Below are 17,633 nucleotides of genomic sequence, written 5' to 3'. Positions count from 1 at the left end.
CAATGTATCAACATAACAGGTCACTAACCATGAACAAATGTACGTCTCCAGATTCATCCAGCAGTGGGAAGGTGCATATGCATGACTCTGCTCACAGCTGGGACTTTATGAAGGTGTGGTTCAGAGTTTCTCAAAGAGCTCTGTAATTAGCACAGCCATGCTGTGGACGGATATGGGTCACTGAAATGAATTAAAGGGTTTTGTTGTCTTTACCCCTTTATATGAGCCACAGACTCCTTCAGAGGTAAAACAATACCTAAAACATAAAGAAAGACCAAAAGTTCACCTTCAACGACACATTTTTGGCCTTCTAACTTTTTTCATGATGTGTTTTGAGAGCAAATCAAGTTGTTAAGAAAGTTGTGTCAAGACTCAGTCCAGGGAAGCTGAGAAGACCAAGTTCTGGGATTCTTGGCACACATAGCTGGTAAAGTCTCCAAATCATCTTGATTGAAACACTCTACTTGACTGCTGGTTTGGGGAAACCTGAACTCAGACTGACCTCGATCCCATGGAACTTGAATGATTCACTTCAGCACATGGCTACAAACTGTGGTTCACGATCTGAATTACTGTTCTGTGGAGAACTATGCAACCTAAACACATGCTGAGTAACAACTACTGCTGGCTCTTTGGCTGATAAGTACTTCTGCTAAGGCACAGCGTGGACCAGTTTGGAGAATCTTTCTACGATTGTTAGAATAACTACTTTACCTCTTGAACTGGACAGTCCAGACAGGAAGTCTGTAGTTTGGGTCAAGGACCTCAGGAGCATCCTTACTGTCCTGCTGCAACCAGTATTTTCCCATCCATCTATTCATCTTCTGAACTACTTTGGGGGTCAAGGGGTGGCTAGAGTCAACCTAGCTACTGTTCAAGGTGGAACAGGTTTCCAGTCTGTCACCACACAGTCACACTCTAGGGACACTTTAGAGTCATCGATGAAACTGTAAAGCATGTTTTTGGACTGTGGAAGAAAGCTTGAGTGCCCAGAGAAAACGTGCGTATCCATAGGGAGAACATGCAAACTCAATACAGAAAGGTAACGGTCCATATTTTAACCAGGGCCAGAGGCGACAATTACACCAAAGTGCAGTCCATTGTTGAAAAACTTTCCAAATCTTCCTCGTAGTTCATAAGTGTGCAGAGATTTAAAGTATCGTCCCAGCAACCGAAAGAATGTCAAAATGAAACGATTTGCCTCTGCAGGCTTCCTAATCTTGGTTGTACTCCAGTGGACGCTGACCTTTACGTCCTTGCTTTGGATCCTCTGCATTCATGCTGAGCTACACTGCACCAGAGTTCATCTGCGTTGATCACTACCAGAGTTCCAACGACCCTCACAGAACGAACCCAAATGAAGTCTAGAGCGGAGCCAACAGTGTGAAAGTGCCCTTTGAGAGATGAAAACACCCGTTTTTGACACAGTGCCACTTTCCCCATAAGGAGAATGAGATCCTCGCTGACAGTAAATGGGGGCTTGTTGTGGGCAAAGACACTAAAAAGCACATTTGACTTCAGGGCGCTCCTGCAGTGATCAGTTGGTCAGTAGTTATGTAACAGGCTCCACGCTCATGCTCAGTCTAGGAATGCCTCACAAAGGTTTGTTTAGTGCCTGTGCAGACATTAATGTACATAAAGTCAGTGTACCCTTTAACCTAAAGTGAAGCCATGCTCATGCTCTAACAGGATAAATCCATTAAGGCTCTTGGTACCATTTCATCCTAACTTGAAATGTATTTTTGCTGCTTAATTAAATTTGTATACGTTTTAGATCATTTCCAGCTGCAACATTTCACAAAGACTATTTTTGAATCGACTCTGTTCTGGGGAAAAAAAATCCTAAATAACTAATCATCAAAACGCAATGCATTGTGGTCTATATTTGCCTGAAGCACAGTGGATTTTCACAGAGATGTCTGGGAATTTCCAGGGCACTGGATTTTGAGATTGTATTCTGACCCCCCCAAAAAATAACACATTTTTGGTGCTCTTAGTAGGATCATATAACACTGTGTGTGTTTAAAATATTTGAAGCAAAATCTTTTGGGACCTGAAAGGTAAGTGCTGATTGTTGTCTTAAAATATTTTATAATAGGTTGAAGTAATGATATTTAATAGCAGAACATAATTTATTGCTAAAGTTTATTATTTACAAATATTTTCATCTAAAGTGCATAAAAAACAACCTTCTAAAGTACATTATATCAAAGAGAACAAACAGTGGAGAAAAGGAGGTTATTTTTTATGTCTGCTCACACAAAATTACCTGCAGTCCACCCACACACAGATTACAGGGATCATCAGTCTGTGGGAGCAGCAGCGCTTTCACGATGAGGGTAAAATAACCTGCTGGCTGTGGACCTTTGCATGCATGTAGGTCAGAAAAACCTGCAGCAGCAGCGAGCTGTTGGAGGATGGATACTGACACCTCCATGCAGATCTGTCTGTGCGGATCCTGAGAGAGTGTAACTGAGTCCTCCTGTCACAGGGCTAATTCCTCACAAGGACAGATTTAGCTGCTGCAGCTCGTCCAGCTTTCATCCCAGTCCAGTTGTGATGTCACAGAGTAGGCCGCCGCCTCACTATCACAGCAAACGCTTCACACCTCCTCTCCATGTGCACTGAAGCTGCTTTCATACACTATTAACTGATAAATGACTCAAAATACTCCATCAATGACATCCACGAGCGAGACTCAGAGCTCAACACACTGTGAGGGGGATAAGGAGGAGATCAGAAGAAGATCTGTTCAGTCCCGACTAAACCTTTGACACCTTCTCTGGAGCCTAATGATCGTCTGCAAACTCTCTGCACATGCATTTACTCCTGGAGCTGCTCCAAGCTCAGCTGGATTTGTTGCCAAGCAGAGGTATCACTAACTCGGCATCACAAAAATGTGTGGAATGGTCATTTTTTTAGTGTGTATGGAGAGCATTACCGATTAAATAACATGACACTTTATTCTGTAAACTTTAGAAAAATCTTTGAAATGAAAGTATGTTTAATGTAAAAACTATGGTGGCCCTGAAGTACAGATCGCATCAACAAATTATTTAATGCAAAAACCAAAACCAAAGTAAAACAAAGCAAACAAAAAAATGATGAAAATATATATTTATTTTACATTTCAAAACAAAATTCCCAAAAAACAAAACTTAATTCCAAAAAAGTCCAGTTGACGACTGGAAACGCTTTTAAAAGTGACCACAAGATGATTAAAATGGGTCTTTAAATTTCAATAACTACAGTTGCAGTTTAAAAAGCCTCAAAGCTGATGAGCAAAAAAAAAGACTCCATTTGGAACAGAGCGATTAAGTTTGATTTTGAGTTTTTGCCAGAATTTGGTTAAGAAAACATCTTTTTTTTTAGCTTCCCCCTTCTGCTCAGAGTCATTGTTACCTGCTCCTAACACCTAACCTTTTCTTCCACATTGAAATAACCTACAATTTGCCAAAGGGTAAATGGTGTGTGTAAAGTGTGTGGGTGAGTGTGAGGGTGAGGAGGACGTGCATGTGAACTCCACATGCAATTCTGTTGAAAGCTCCACGCACGGCTTGGTGCCATCAGTTGTTGGAAAGGCTGAAGTGATTAATTTCTGTGTTGGGTCTTGGGCTGATTGGACAAGCCTTTGGGGAGGGCTGGACTGATTGGATGGTTCCTGTTTCTGTACGGCGGCGGCGGCGGCGGTGGAGATGGAGATGGGGGGAGGGCGTGGGTCTTCCCGTCTCTCACTCTCGCCGCCTCCTCTCCCCCTCGAGATCGGCCACAAATTAATACAAATCAGAGCCCTCCTCCATGCCTGAGCCTCCTCACTCACCTTCCCCCCAGGTAGGATGGAGGACGCAGGAGCAGGTGCAGCCAAGTGCAGAGCAATCGCAGGAGAAATGATTGGAATATCAGGAGCTTTTGTGCTTCAGAGACAACGCACATGTGGAACTGTGAGGTGGAGATCAGACGAAGACATGGAAAATGTTACAAAAGAAACACACAATGGTCCAGTTGTGACATGTGTCAGTATCACAACACACAGTATGTCAGCCCAGCAGCTGCACAGATGTTTATGACTCACATCAGTAGAAGAAACCTTTTAGAAAAACCAGCAATCAGGAAGGAGAATTGTAGGTTTTGTGAAACCAAACTCCTGCCAAATCCTATTTGTTCTCATAGGACGGCAGTATGAATTCAAGCTTACTCACTGTTGGCAGGGTGGTTGTTATTTCAGGTGACACAAAGAGGGCAGCAGCAACAAAACAGTGACGGGAGCAGAGTGACCCCTTCTGGTCTGAAGCCCAGTGCAGTCTGTGAGGATGAAACCAGGGGGGCTCTCCCACTGAGACCCACCCTGGATCCTGATCATCAGCTCCAGCCAACAAACAGCTCTGGAAAATTTGGGGTTTGTTTTGCTATGTAAATAATTGATTTTAAAAGGAAACTAATAAATACGTATTTCATTTTTAATGACTATTTATAGGTTAACTATTCCAAACAGAAAAAAAATTAGAGAGCAAAACATTTAAAGAATCTTGAAATCAAATGATAAAATAATTTGAATTTAATGTTCTAGAGGGTCAAATTAAAAAAAAAAAAGTATAAATATTTAGTGTCTGTTATTCCTTTCTCAACAAACTCAGGTTTGGTCAAACTTTTATAAAATATGTTATTTTTTGTTTGACAGAACCAATTATTTCTTTCATTTGATTTGATAGTATTTTAGTTTTCTTTAAAAATGATTGCTAACAGTATATTTTTATACTTTTGTTGTCTTCATTGCGTTTAAAAACTGTTTTATGCAGAAGTTGAATTCTTTTCAGATATTAGAATTTAGTTTTACTTTATTTTGGAATCTTTTTTTTAACTCTCCATTCACAAATTGTCTTTTATTGTTCAAAGTTTGGCTGGACTGACCGCTGTCACAGCTTTTCTCTAGACAAAACCAGAAAAATCCCATGAAATCAAAACCTAAAATCAACTCTTTTTCATTCTGAAGTTTCTGAACTTTCAGTAAAGACAGTTGTGGAATCTTGTTAGAGGCAAACTTTTTACTTTTCTGACGAGCTGGAAGGAGGTAGGTTTTAATCCAGGAAGTAGCGTTGGTCATTTGGTTGCCCCTCCTGCACCTGAAGGCTCGTTTGGATGATTGAGTCCAGGTGAGACTGTGATGTTCAGGTGTGAGAAGCTCCTCTTCCCTTGACAAACTTAATATTTAACGGTTTCAGTGTGTCATGTAGTGTATGAACAAGAGCTAATAGGTCTATTTATGATTAAGAGTAATTATAGTTGAATTATTTACATGTATGGACATACTTGTCATTGGAAGTACCTGCTTGAACGTGTGTCGCTGAGGCTGATGTGAACAGAGCTTCTCAGGCTCTTCGCTCTCCATGTAGGAAAACTTTTTTTCTATTTAAATCTTCTTTTATAGACATGTTCTCCTCTTAAGGTTACAAGAGGGGTGACACCTAACAATGTTTTCTTGTCTGTGCTGAGAGACTTGACACAGTAGCTGCTGAGCTGTGTGACACGTCTGTGGACTCATCCATAACCTGATAAATGTGTTTCTCCTCTGACTCCAAACCCTCTCGGTCAATCGTCTCCTCAGTGGCAGATGATACAGACGTGGTCTAATTGATCAGAGCTCTTGCTTTTGTTTTCCCTCATGTAGACTTTCAGCTGCTGCTCTGGTACAATCTGTGAAAGACCTCCATCAATAAGTGGCTTTTTGTGTTGACCTAAAATCTGAGCATCTCTGAGGAAACGCTGCTCAGCGTGTTGTTGGACGGTGGCTCAGGATCCAGGTGAACTACTCATACAAGGCTTTTGTTTTTCTGTGAACTTATGAATTTAAGAAGCCAGCATATTTTCAACTCTATTCTTTAATGATGAATGGTCTGTTTTTAAATGTTTGTCACATAAGATGCACCAAACTATGAGGTTCATTAAGCATGAACCCTCTTGTTTCTGATTGGGGGCCGATGTATCACACTAAAAAAAAAGTTATGAATGTGAAAATCAAAGTTAGGAAGAAAGTCAGATCTAAAAAAAAAATGTATTGCAAACTTAAACATTTATTTTGAAAGTAAACGTTTAATATTCTCATGTGCAACTTTGCAAGTTTCATTTTTAAAACTGAACATTTTCTTTGCAATTTTGGAAATTTTGATCTCAAAGCTGTGACTTTCATTCTCAATGTGGTGACACGAACATCCCTTCATAGGTTATAAGGAGCATCGCCCTTTTTTAAAAAAAAAATAAGAATTTTAGGAGTAGCTTAGCGCAGAAAATAAGATATTTTTGATCAAATCCTTTAAGTCTCACAATGAGTCTTGATTAAACTGTCTTTTTTGCTTAAAAACATAATTTGGGGTTCATTGTACTTTTTCTGTCATAAATGTTTTATTTTCTTGTTCCTGTATTACTCTCTTTACCATCTGCAACCTTTCTGCAAGTCTCTCCTCTGCAGATGTCAAGCATTAAAGTTAAAGGAAGAAGACTCTAGGTCCAAATCCCATGATTCAACTTAAATGCAGGAATAGACTTTGGTTTAACAAGATATGCATTGTCTCAGCTGATCATGTATAGACTGAAATTAACAGCATAAATTAGGAACCTCTTTACACATCCAGTTGTAAATGGGTCAGGTCATTGGTTGATTTTGTTTATTGTCCTGTTTTTCCTGTTTCCAGTATAAGTTACCTGACCTCACATTTAAAAATGTTAAATCCTTCACAAATTAAATTTTAGACTGCACTAAAGTTCATGGAATTATAGGTAACTTTGTCCTTTTAATAACAAAAGTCGGTATTATACAAATCTTCTTCTGGGCTGCAGGAGTTAAGATCCTCCCATCAACTGACTTGTCTTCACTCTATTCATTATTTTATAACAGATTCAAACTTTATACATGCTGTTGTTTCTCCGTTTGCCACATACTGATTTATGTCCCTGCTCTGAACATGGGGTAGGATTTCAGCTCAGTAAAAATTGATTTCCACAGTTGATATGGGTCACCAAGTCCCATTCATTGATTTTGTTGATGTAACGACTCCTGGCTTCATCTTTCAGGCTGCTGACCCTTTTAGATGGAGTTAGATCATCATCTTTGAGACAGTTTCAGTGTCTTAACTCTGTCGTGGTTCAGCCCAGTATTATTTTAGCTGTGGTCTAACCCTGCTCCTCAAGCTTCCTCACTTTTTGTGTTGCCTACAAGAACTCTGGTTACATAAATCATCTGATTCCAGATTCTGGTTTCAATTAACTTGTCTGATCCAGTTCGTCTGCCATGAGGGGAAGAGAAAAGGCTGTGAATCAGCAGGTTGGAAGGCCACACTCCTACCTCTTGAAATTAAATCTCTGAATGTTGGACATAGGGGCCAGCAAGCTCCACCTACTTTTAATTGAGGCATCTGATTGGTTGGTTTATAACATGAATAACTTGAATGCAGAAAACATGTCATGATTGGTTCCCGTTCTCTGTAACGGTCATGTTGCTGCATCAGCTGTTTAATCAGCTGCAGTAACTAGTTTTTGTCTGGCCTCCATACTGGTTGGTTCCACGGTTCCTCCAACTGTTTTGTGGAACTGAGCATGTTGCTCAGCTGAGTGTTGGTTCTTCTGGCTCGCTCCGCTCAGTGCTTCTCCTGCATTGTGTTAACATTGTGCTGCTCTGACCTCCTCTTTGCTCTGGAGGGGTTTTTCATGACCCCCCACCCCTATGCCTCACTTGCTTGTGCTCTGTTGCTGCTTTGGCCTCGTTTAGCCCAGCTGACTGGAGAACTGCAGTTTTCCTCTGCTCACGGCCTCTCCTGTCACCTCTGGCTCTTCAGAGCTGCTGTCGGGCGGCATCGATGTTTTCCCTGAGCTGCTTGGTTCTGCTGCTGAGAACGGGGACATTTTGTCCCTGATGGGAGTTTTCTCCTGGAAGTGTCATTTGGGGTGACTGACATCTGTGGACTTCTGCCCTTCCTGTCGGGACTACTGCAGGCAGCCTGCCCCGGGGTTTTCTGCAAGCTAGTCTTCATATTTTCACATAGAATATGGTTGTTTCTTCATGTTTAGATTTCCTTTTATCCTTTTGGGGTATAATAATCCGAGTTAACTATGTCTAAATGTGTTTTGTTGTCAGTGAGAAAAACCTTCTATAATTAAAGAGTGCCTCAAAAGTTGCAAGTAAATAATTATGCTTAAAGTTAGATCCTCAAATCTAAATTCTAAGATTGTCTCCAGCAGTGGTAAAACCTAAAAAGACATGAGACTAGGTAATATAATTGTATTGTTGCCTTTTGGTCGGTTCATCTTAAAAGTCAATATCCATTTCATCCTAATCTTCAAAGGTAAACTTTACAAAATGTCTTGGGTAATAAAGCCACGGAAAAAATCATCTAGACCGTGATGTTTATTTATTTGTTTATTTTTAAGCCTTCTATTTCTCTTGACTTTTAAGGTAAAGTTTTTTTTCATCCTCTGTAGAATGTCTCCAGCTGCTCCATAGAGGGAGCATTAAAATATGATAACCATAACTGTCAAAGTGGAAGCTGTAAAAATCAGACCCCAACTTCAACCTTATCCAACCTTCAGGGTGGGATGAATGAATACAAAAGGAAAGAAACCTTTGCATCTTTGTAACATTAGACAGGCAGTTGCTGAATATTATGCAATATTATTATGGATTTTGTCTGTTTCATGCAGCTTTCTTTTATTTCAAACTCAAAGACTCTTCTTCTGAAACTTTCCAGATCCACTTGTTTTTTGTTAACTTTTCTAGCTTGAGAATTTCAATTTTCCAGCTGCTTTTTTAAAAGTAGTGGATGGATTTTCCACATGTGACCGATCAACTCAACATATATCAAGAATGAAATCAGAAATTTATTCTTTTCTGTGGCCAGGTACCGCCTTTCCCACTGACCGGAACCAGTCAGCAGCCTGGGGATTGTGGTCCACTAACTTAGACGGTCCTGATCAAACACACCTGACCCAGGTACCAAGCAGACAGTATTGAGCGGGCTCTTGTAGAATATAATGTTACGTAACTGTTCCTTCATGTTTACACAATTTTTCTGCCCGTTCAAGATCACTTCAATCATCTAAATACTCTGCTTTACACAGAATATTGATGGATTTTCCACGAAGCATCACTTAAGAAAAAATGAAATTACTTTCCTCTTGGGTTTTAAAGCCTTTAAAATCCAATGTGATGTTTAGTTTTTCTTTAGCTCAAAAACATTACAGATTTTTAGCATCAGACTGTTAATGGATAAAATGGATCAACATATTTTTTTTTATTCAGTCTGTATGGATTAAACTCCACAAGTTTCCTTTTGTGCTAATAATCATGATTACCCAACAAACGTCTAATCTCAGCGGGAGAGCTGCCATTGATCATTCCTGTTGCTCCGTTCTGACATACGCTGCGCTGCAGTTAACACCAGAAATCTGCATTTGCTGCGTGTCTGTCAGGGAGGAGACATGTGGCGTTTTGTTCACTGTGATATGAATCCTCACGGGACGCCACAGATTGACAGATCTGCTTCATCTCACTTTATGTATGCATCATGTCGTCAAGGCGAGCGCCTCAGATGAACCGGAGGCTTTAGCCCACATCAAGGGAGACATCCTCTGAAACATTTCTTTCATGCTGCCAACATACAGGGATTAGCAGCTTATTGTCAGGTTGTCAAAGATGATTTGGGGCTGCTGATCGTCTCTGTGATAATGGTAAATGTCAGCTCAGACAGTCTCGAGCTTCAACCAGTTAAGTTGCTGCGCAGGAGCCCTCTACTGAACTACTAAGAATAGCACAAATGAGCAGAAGCTTAGCAAGAGCCTCCAGCTCTTCTAACAGTACTGTGATGTGAGCATTATTGTCTCGGCTAATAGGTCTGTTTGTAGCTTGGAGCTAAGTGCAGGGGTGACAGTGGACAGCCACTCACCCTTTGGCCTTTTGGCCTAATTTGTTGCCCAGATGTAACCAGGTCATCTAAAAAAGAAACGCATCACTAAAACCGTTAGCTTTTTATGCCTTTACCTATTTTTAAAATGTTTTGTGCAAGAAATTTGGAAGTCTGCAAAGTATTTTTTGAGTAATCTGTCCAATATTAACACATTTTTGTGTCAAATGTGTTTATGATTGTGTTTAAGGCAAAATTGAAACAGTTACTCATATAAATGCTAGCTAACCTTTGACTTAATTACTGTATATGACATATTTAATGACCATGAAACTATAAATTAAAAACTAAATTCTACTTAAGAATTCATATATCAATACCACACCTGCATATTTATTCCTTAAAAAAATAAAAATAAAAACACGTATCTCTGGTGTTTTTAGCATTTATCTAAAACTTTTATTATTGTGGGGATTTTATGCAGCCGACACTCTTAAGGCACCTCAGACTGGTACTGAATAAATAAGATGCGTATTGTGAAAAATCTTGCATTCAATTGCCATATGCAATAAACTGTAAATATGAAAAAATACCAAAAAGACAGTGATGCTTAACTAAAAACAGTGGTTGTCATCTCACTGAAGGTGTTTAAACCATAAAAAGGTATAGATCATTTAACAATAAAACCTTGTCTTACTGACTTTGCCAAAACCACAAAACCTGACTTAAGCCTCAAGTCGCATCACCAATATGAAGGGTGGACCCATACAGGCTCTGTGAGTTTTTGGTAATGCGGGTTTTCTGGGTCTGTGGAGGGTTATGGAGAGGAGCGGCTGTATCTTGGTGTGGCTTGCACTTCCTTTGAGGCTCGTATGGTCACCTCAAGAGAGGTTATGAAAATGGAACACACCATTGTTGTGGTGTGGTAAGTGTATCGTGGTGTACTGGTAAGACTAACGGAAGTTGGAAGCACTTATGACATGCAGGTAATGCTGTCATATGGTGTCTTTAAGCCACACTAGTCATTGGTAAGGTGTGATTGTGATTGAAGGTGTATTGGCTCCTTCCTGATCACAAGAAAATACTGCTCACACTAGGTGTTCACATGATAGGAGGACAGCCACACAAAGTATGCTCTGATTGTCAGGCTCCATGTGCAGTCTGCAGAATTTGTTGGAATTAAAAAAATGAAAAATCTGTATGACACACCTGTGTCTCACCGACTTCCCCTTTTTAGTGTTGCATAAGTGTTCACTACGTCCTGTCACCCACAGCATGGACCTAGAAAAAAGTATAGAGCATGAATAATTTCTCTCCTTGGGTTTACAGAGCGGTCTATGACCTTCATGCTTTTGTCCATGTTCTGTACAGTTTTGCCCTTTTTCACCCACAGAAAGCTCGTATCCACCCTGAAGGCCTGTCATGACTAAGGCGTTTGCACACACCAACAAAGATTAACTAAAATGGCACCAACCCTCATACTCTATTCACAAAACCCTCTTAATTAACTGAAGTTTTGTTATTCTTGGAGCTCTGGGTGGTGTTGACCCACTTGCCCTCTGGCACATATTGCATCTCTTTAGTAATGAGTGTGTAGCTGATCTAGCTGGGCTCTGGAGCTTGAAGACAGCCCTTTATCTCAACATGTCGACCATTTTCTGCACCGACTTTGGGCCACATGGATGCTGGAGCCTTCCCAGATACTGTCGGGCAAAGGTGGAGTTCAACCTGGACAGTTTGCCTGTCTGTAACAGGGCCACAGAAAGTCACATGCATTCTCACCTAAGAGACAATTCAGTCACTAACAAGGAGGGACCTCTAAGAACCTATGGGTGCAGAAATGATGCAGCTCATTTGAACCAGGACCCTTCTCGCTGTGAAGTGACAGTTTGAACCACTGCCAATTATTTTATTCAATGGATTTTTAGTTCTGTCCTGCAGTTAGTTATGAGCTGTAAATGTTAAATCCTTCCTTCTGGAGAACGGCAGCGTTTACTGCGTTTAACATTTGCTGTATGTAGGTCAGTCAGGGTCTATTTTTCTTGAGGTTTAGTCAAAGTGCTGTCTCATTGGAAAAGGCAGCAGGAAGAGGACTCCAGGGCTACAAGGGGTCGCAGAGGGACGCTTTCAGCTCTATCACTCCTCCTCATCTCTCCTCGTCTGTCATCATTCACACCCGAGTGCTTTCTTATGGTTTGGCCATCAGTGAAATGGTGCATTGTGCATCGGTCTATGAGTCCAAGAGCCAGGCTCCCTTTAGCCCAGTCCATTACGGTCTGTTCTTTGGGAAACTTTCAGACTCTAAACAACCCAGCATGAGCTCCCTTTATCTCAAACCGATTAAAGAATGATTCCAAATCCTTCCTTAAGGCTACTTTAGCCCTTAAACCTTTATGCCCACGGGGCAAAACACCATGCAGTCCCCCTTTTGTTTCTGTTCGACTAATCACCTCTAAATATAATGCTTTCAGCAAATTTCACAGGGTGACTGTTACAATTGTTAACCTCGAGGCAAATCATTAGACTGAAAAAAGGGGAGTATTTTCTGCAAAAAGTGGAGCACCATATGCTTTTGTTACATTTTGGGGTTATTTTCATATTGATTTTTAATATATTTGTATACAAAATGTAAATTACCTGATGGTCAAACTTCTAGATCAAAATCAACACTGATTGGCTTTGAAACACATTTTAAGACAAAGAACAAAAAAGTACCATGCAGCTTAAGCAATAGTGAGTTGATATGCTGATGTGGTCTGGCAGTTATGTCAAAGGGGACCTGCTGTCACTCTGAATGTCTCAGGCAGCTTTTCAGGCGGCCGCTAAATCCAAGAGAAGCAAAGAAGAGAGAAGATTATAGGAAAAAAACACAAAAGATACTCCAGACAACAACCTTGTGTCTAAATTAAATTCCTAGAGACTTATTGTAGGACAGAGATATAAATATTAATGGCAAAAGATTTATATTGAAAGTGTGTATTGGTGTCCGTTGGGATATTGCTTGGAATACAGTAATATTGTTAGGAATCGGCAGCGCCACAGTGGAGTCTGTACATCCGTCATGCCTGAATAGGGGAAGGTAAAGGTCAGGTTTGGGCGCATCAGTCATATCCAGGCGGCTCTGGGGAGAGCTGGTTTGCGCCGAGGAAGAGGCCGTCAAAGAAGCCTCATTCAGCAGATGGGGGTGTGCTTGGCGGGTGCAGACAATTAGGCCAACTTTAATCCTCCATCTGCTTTTCTTTTTATACATCCTAGTCCCATCAGCCAGAAACGAAGCGGCTCTCAAACCATCAGGACAAAATACTTCCAGTCGCAAGAAAATCCCTGACAGCGAACGAGGAAACTAGATAAAATCTGTCAGTTTTTTTTTTTTTTTACTTTCCTCTCAGCCCCGTTCCATTTGTTTCCTCTCACCTGCACCTGCTTCCTCTCAGGTCGTCTCCTTCCTTCTGCCTCTCTTCATATCTTTTCCTGTCTTCCCTTTCTGCCAAGCCACGGGTGTCTCACAGCTTCATGCGCCCACATATTGCACACATCTTTCCACTTTACTTCCCCAATAGTCTCGATGGCGTTCACTTCAGCGAGATCAGGAAGGCATGAAGTTCTGGCTGAAGCAGCTGTGATGTGTTGTCCCATGGCAAGCGGAGCAGAAACGCACAGATGGTTCTGAGCAGAAGACGCAGGCTCATTTTTTCCTGATGCTCTGAAGCTTACCTGCTCTTCCTGACAGCAGTCTGAAGGAATCAGGATGCCTCTGATGAAGCGTTTGTTGGCTTGTCAAACGGTGTGTGCATCTGACACAGCATGGACATTTTTAAAGCCTACAAATTGCGAGTCACACCTGCTTCACAAACAGAGGTTGGTGGAGTGTGGAGACGGTTAAAAACTCTCTCCTGTGTTTGACTTTTGGACTTAATCTCCAGCAAACTCGACCATGGAATTGGTTTGTTCTGACATATGCAGGATGTGTTTTTCCTTGACTGTAATGCATTCTGGCCTGTTTAGAGGCATAAAAGTACTGAAATCAGCCAGTTAACTATACTGCTCAGAAGAATAAACGAAACACTATAAAAACACATCGTATACCCAAATGAATTAAATATTTTTTTAACCCTTGTGCTATCTTATGGGGTCTATATGACACAAGCTGAGCTGACAACAAAAACACACAAAAACTATAATCATACTCAAAATGAAAATGAAAAAACACACTACAGGCTGATCCAATTTCAGTGTGAAACTAGTCAAAATAAGGCTCAGTAGTGGAAATGACTCCCCTGCCATGTCTGGCTATTCATCTGATGAGGTGGTGGATGATCTCCTGGGGAATCTTCTCCCACACCTGGATCAAAGCATCTGCCAACTCCTGGACCGTCTTTGGCACAACCTTGCATTGGTGGCTGGACCCAGACGTGATGTCCCAGATGTGCTCAGTTCTGACAGGCAGGTCAATCCTTAGTCTAGCAGAAACTACTGACACACTCCAGCCACAGGAGGTCTAGTATTGTCTTGGATTAGGAGGAACTGAGGGCTGATCACACCAGCAGACAGTCTCGCAAGGTATCTGAGAATCTCATCTCTCTATCTAATGGCAGTCAGAGATACCACCCCAAACTATTACTGACCCAATGCCAAACCAGTCATGTAGATGATGTTGCAGGCAGCAGAACGTTCTCCATGACTCTGTCACATGAGTGATCCTGCTTTCCTCTGCGATGAGCACAGGGCGCCAGTTGTGAAAAAGCCAATCTTGGTGTTCTCTAGAAAATGCCAAACATCTTGATCAGTGTTTGGCTATAAGCACAAGTCCCACCTGTGGATGTCAGGCCCTCATACCACCCACATACCACTCTCATACCAGCCTCATGGAGTCTGTTTCTAACAGTCTGAGCAGACACAAACACATTTATGGCCTGCTCAGTACTTCTTCTGTTTCTCCTTGCACAAAGGAGGAGGTAGTGGTCCTGAAGCCGGCTTGCTGCCCTACGGCCTCCTCCACATCTCCTGATGTACTGGTCTGTATCCTGGTAGCCCCTCCACGTTTGGACACTACGCTGACAGACACAGATAACCTTCACAACTCCTGCCATCTTGGATGACTTGCACTGTTTGGGCTACTTGTGTGAGTTGTAGACACAGTCTAATGGTACCACTGGAGTGACAAAACTTTTGGTATTCAGAAGTAACCAAAACATCAGCCAGAAAATAGAGAAGTTTTCTGTGGTCACCACTTACAGAACCACTCCTTTACTGGAGGTGTCTTGCTGATCGTCTGTTTCACCTGTTACACAAAAGTATGTGAACTTGATCATTTGGTGTTGCTTCCTAAATGAACAGTTTGATTACACAGAAGAGTGATTGACTTGGAGTAACATTGAGTTAAGTCTTCCCTTTACTTTTTTGAGCAGTGTATATGTCAAGTTCTTGCATTTGCTCAATGCAAACAGGAGAAGGGATGACTTTTTTTGTTAAAATAAATGTCCAAGATGCCAAATATTTGCAGAGATGTTAATTTTTAAATGGGCTTTTATGAATTCTCTGTAGTTTTCTGTCATTTGCTCACTGTCTTTATAAGAAATTTATGATCGACTTTATCAGAAAAAGGGACCCAGGCTGCAGATACATGAAGCAGAAACCACAGCAACAAACTCAAGAGTTTGGAGTTAATAAATTAAATCAGAAGTTGTGATGTGTTCATCTGTAAGGATTATCTCATCACTGCTTTATTTGGTTTTTCTTAACTTGTGCTGAACTTCAATAACTTCAGAGCCCATTGGCAAATCAGTTTATAAGTTAAACATGTTTGAATGTAATCTATGTAAAACCACAAATAACTATCATATTACCAAAATAAAATAGTCAAATTAGCACTCAAAGGCCTAAAGTAAGTGGTTCCTAACACTCGTCTGTGGGACTGCTGGTATTCGGCTGCAGAGAAAAAAAAACGACTGATCTACATTTTTTTCTGTGCTATTTCTAACCTGATTCTGAAGGAAGTTTTATTTTGGAAAACTACTAGATTTTCTTCAACTCACCCTATTGACGCTTGGTCGCTCGGTCACAAGTTGAAAATACATCCTCTACTTTTGTAAAGCAGCTGCAACAACCACTAAATTAAAACCAAGTTAACAAAGTTAACGAAAAACAAACTGGTAAGTTTCTTTTGGCATAAAAGAGCCAGCGAGGAAAAAGATGGACCTTTGACTTCAAAATAAAAGAAAGCTGGATCCAACAGACAAAACCAGGAGTCTTTACTCCTACTATGGATTTACTGGACATTCCCACACTTCATAAAAATGATTAGTTTTATCAACTGACTGTATAATGTTACAAGGATGATGCTAATGGAGTAAATCAAATGGTGCATTACTATTTATTATTTTATTTGGAAAATACCAGCTTTAGTCATCATTTTTATTTTTTTGTAAATATTCGTCACACCTTAAAAGTCAGATGAGGTTGATGTTGGGATCACCTTTTTAAGCTTACTCTTTACAGTTATGGGTTGAGGGAAAATCTCCCATTTTAATGGTTCTTACTTGAAATATAGTGAAGAAATTAGATTTAAAGCTGCTGCAGATATTTTACAGAATATGAAGATAAACATTACCCTCAAAAGTTAAGAGGAACTGGAGGCTAAAGAAAAAATGTATATCAGACTCCCTCTTCAACCACGAGGCTGAAATATTGTCTGACGTTAAACCGGTCGGTGGCCTAAAAAGGTTAGACATTTGTCCAAGAAAAAAAATTTAATATTGGATAGTTTTGTAATATCATAGTCGTTAAAATTAATGTTGTCAGTTATTTGATGGTGTTTAGAATGGAAAAAAGAAATTTAACACTCAAAAGTTTTTTACAGCAGCTCATAATCCTTGAGCTTTAGTTTTAATATTTTATTAATCAAAGAACTGTTTCTCCATTAAAAAAAGAGAACTGTATTGTGTTAAATGTTGTTGTTTTTTTAATTAAAAGGGCATCTTATTTTGGAGGAAAATCAGTTTCTTAAATAAATAAAATTGCTACTAATTATTTTTGTTGATAATAATGATGATGATAACTGCGCCTCCTGAAGTCAGAATCAGACTCCACTTGGTGTGGACCGACACCACAGGGCAAAAATCAAAAAGTCAAGTCACTTGTTGAAGATGAAAAGACCATCTGCTGAAATTTTCTGCTTGCCTGAAAAAGCCGTGACATTTACCGGTTCATTTAAACTGCCAGTCATTTTGATTCGTCTTTTATTATCAGGGTGTCCCATAATTAATGTTGTGAAAATGGATTGGACTTGATGTGCTTCAATTAAAAAGATAAGGAATATTTTGAAAATGTGATAATGATGTGGCTGACTGATTTAAAACACCAAATGATGAGAAGGGAAACATTCTGGAATGGACGTGTTGATTCATAAAAATGCATCTTGGTGGATAAATATAGATACAGAATGAGCTGTCAGCTGAACCAGGATAACCCATACATCAACCCAGCCCCAGGGAGAGCGTGCTGAAACAATCGCAGTTGCTACAGGTGGTCCACTGACCTTCAGTGGTGCTAACAGGTCACAGAGGGGGCAGCCCCTGCCTCACAGCTCACCCATTGAGGCTCAGCATCCTACAGAAGGTGGTACCAAACAACACACTAAACATTTATGCCAATCATTTCATAATTTAAGCACATTTTAAAGCTCCTTTTAATATGTAAAAACAAAAAAATACTGGTTTCCCTTTCATTCAATCACTCTAGATTACA

General features: G+C 40.4%; 1 long non-coding RNA gene across 1 annotated transcript; it reads left to right on the top strand.

Moving 5' to 3' along the window:
* The first annotated feature begins 5,164 nt into the window (after positions 1–5,164).
* LOC112162050 lies at positions 5,165–14,826 on the top strand. Its single transcript, XR_002922000.2, has 4 exons — positions 5,165–5,386; positions 7,760–7,935; positions 8,886–8,977; positions 13,143–14,826. It is a non-coding gene; the product is annotated as an uncharacterized LOC112162050 (long non-coding RNA).
* The last annotated feature ends 2,807 nt before the right edge of the window (positions 14,827–17,633 follow it).

The sequence above is a fragment of the Oryzias melastigma genome, linkage group LG15 (assembly GCF_002922805.2).
Source record: "Oryzias melastigma strain HK-1 linkage group LG15, ASM292280v2, whole genome shotgun sequence".
NCBI classification, from domain to species: domain Eukaryota; kingdom Metazoa; phylum Chordata; class Actinopteri; order Beloniformes; family Adrianichthyidae; genus Oryzias; species Oryzias melastigma.
Note: the sequence above shows the minus strand (reverse complement) of the source record. Positions and strands in the feature narration are given on the sequence as shown.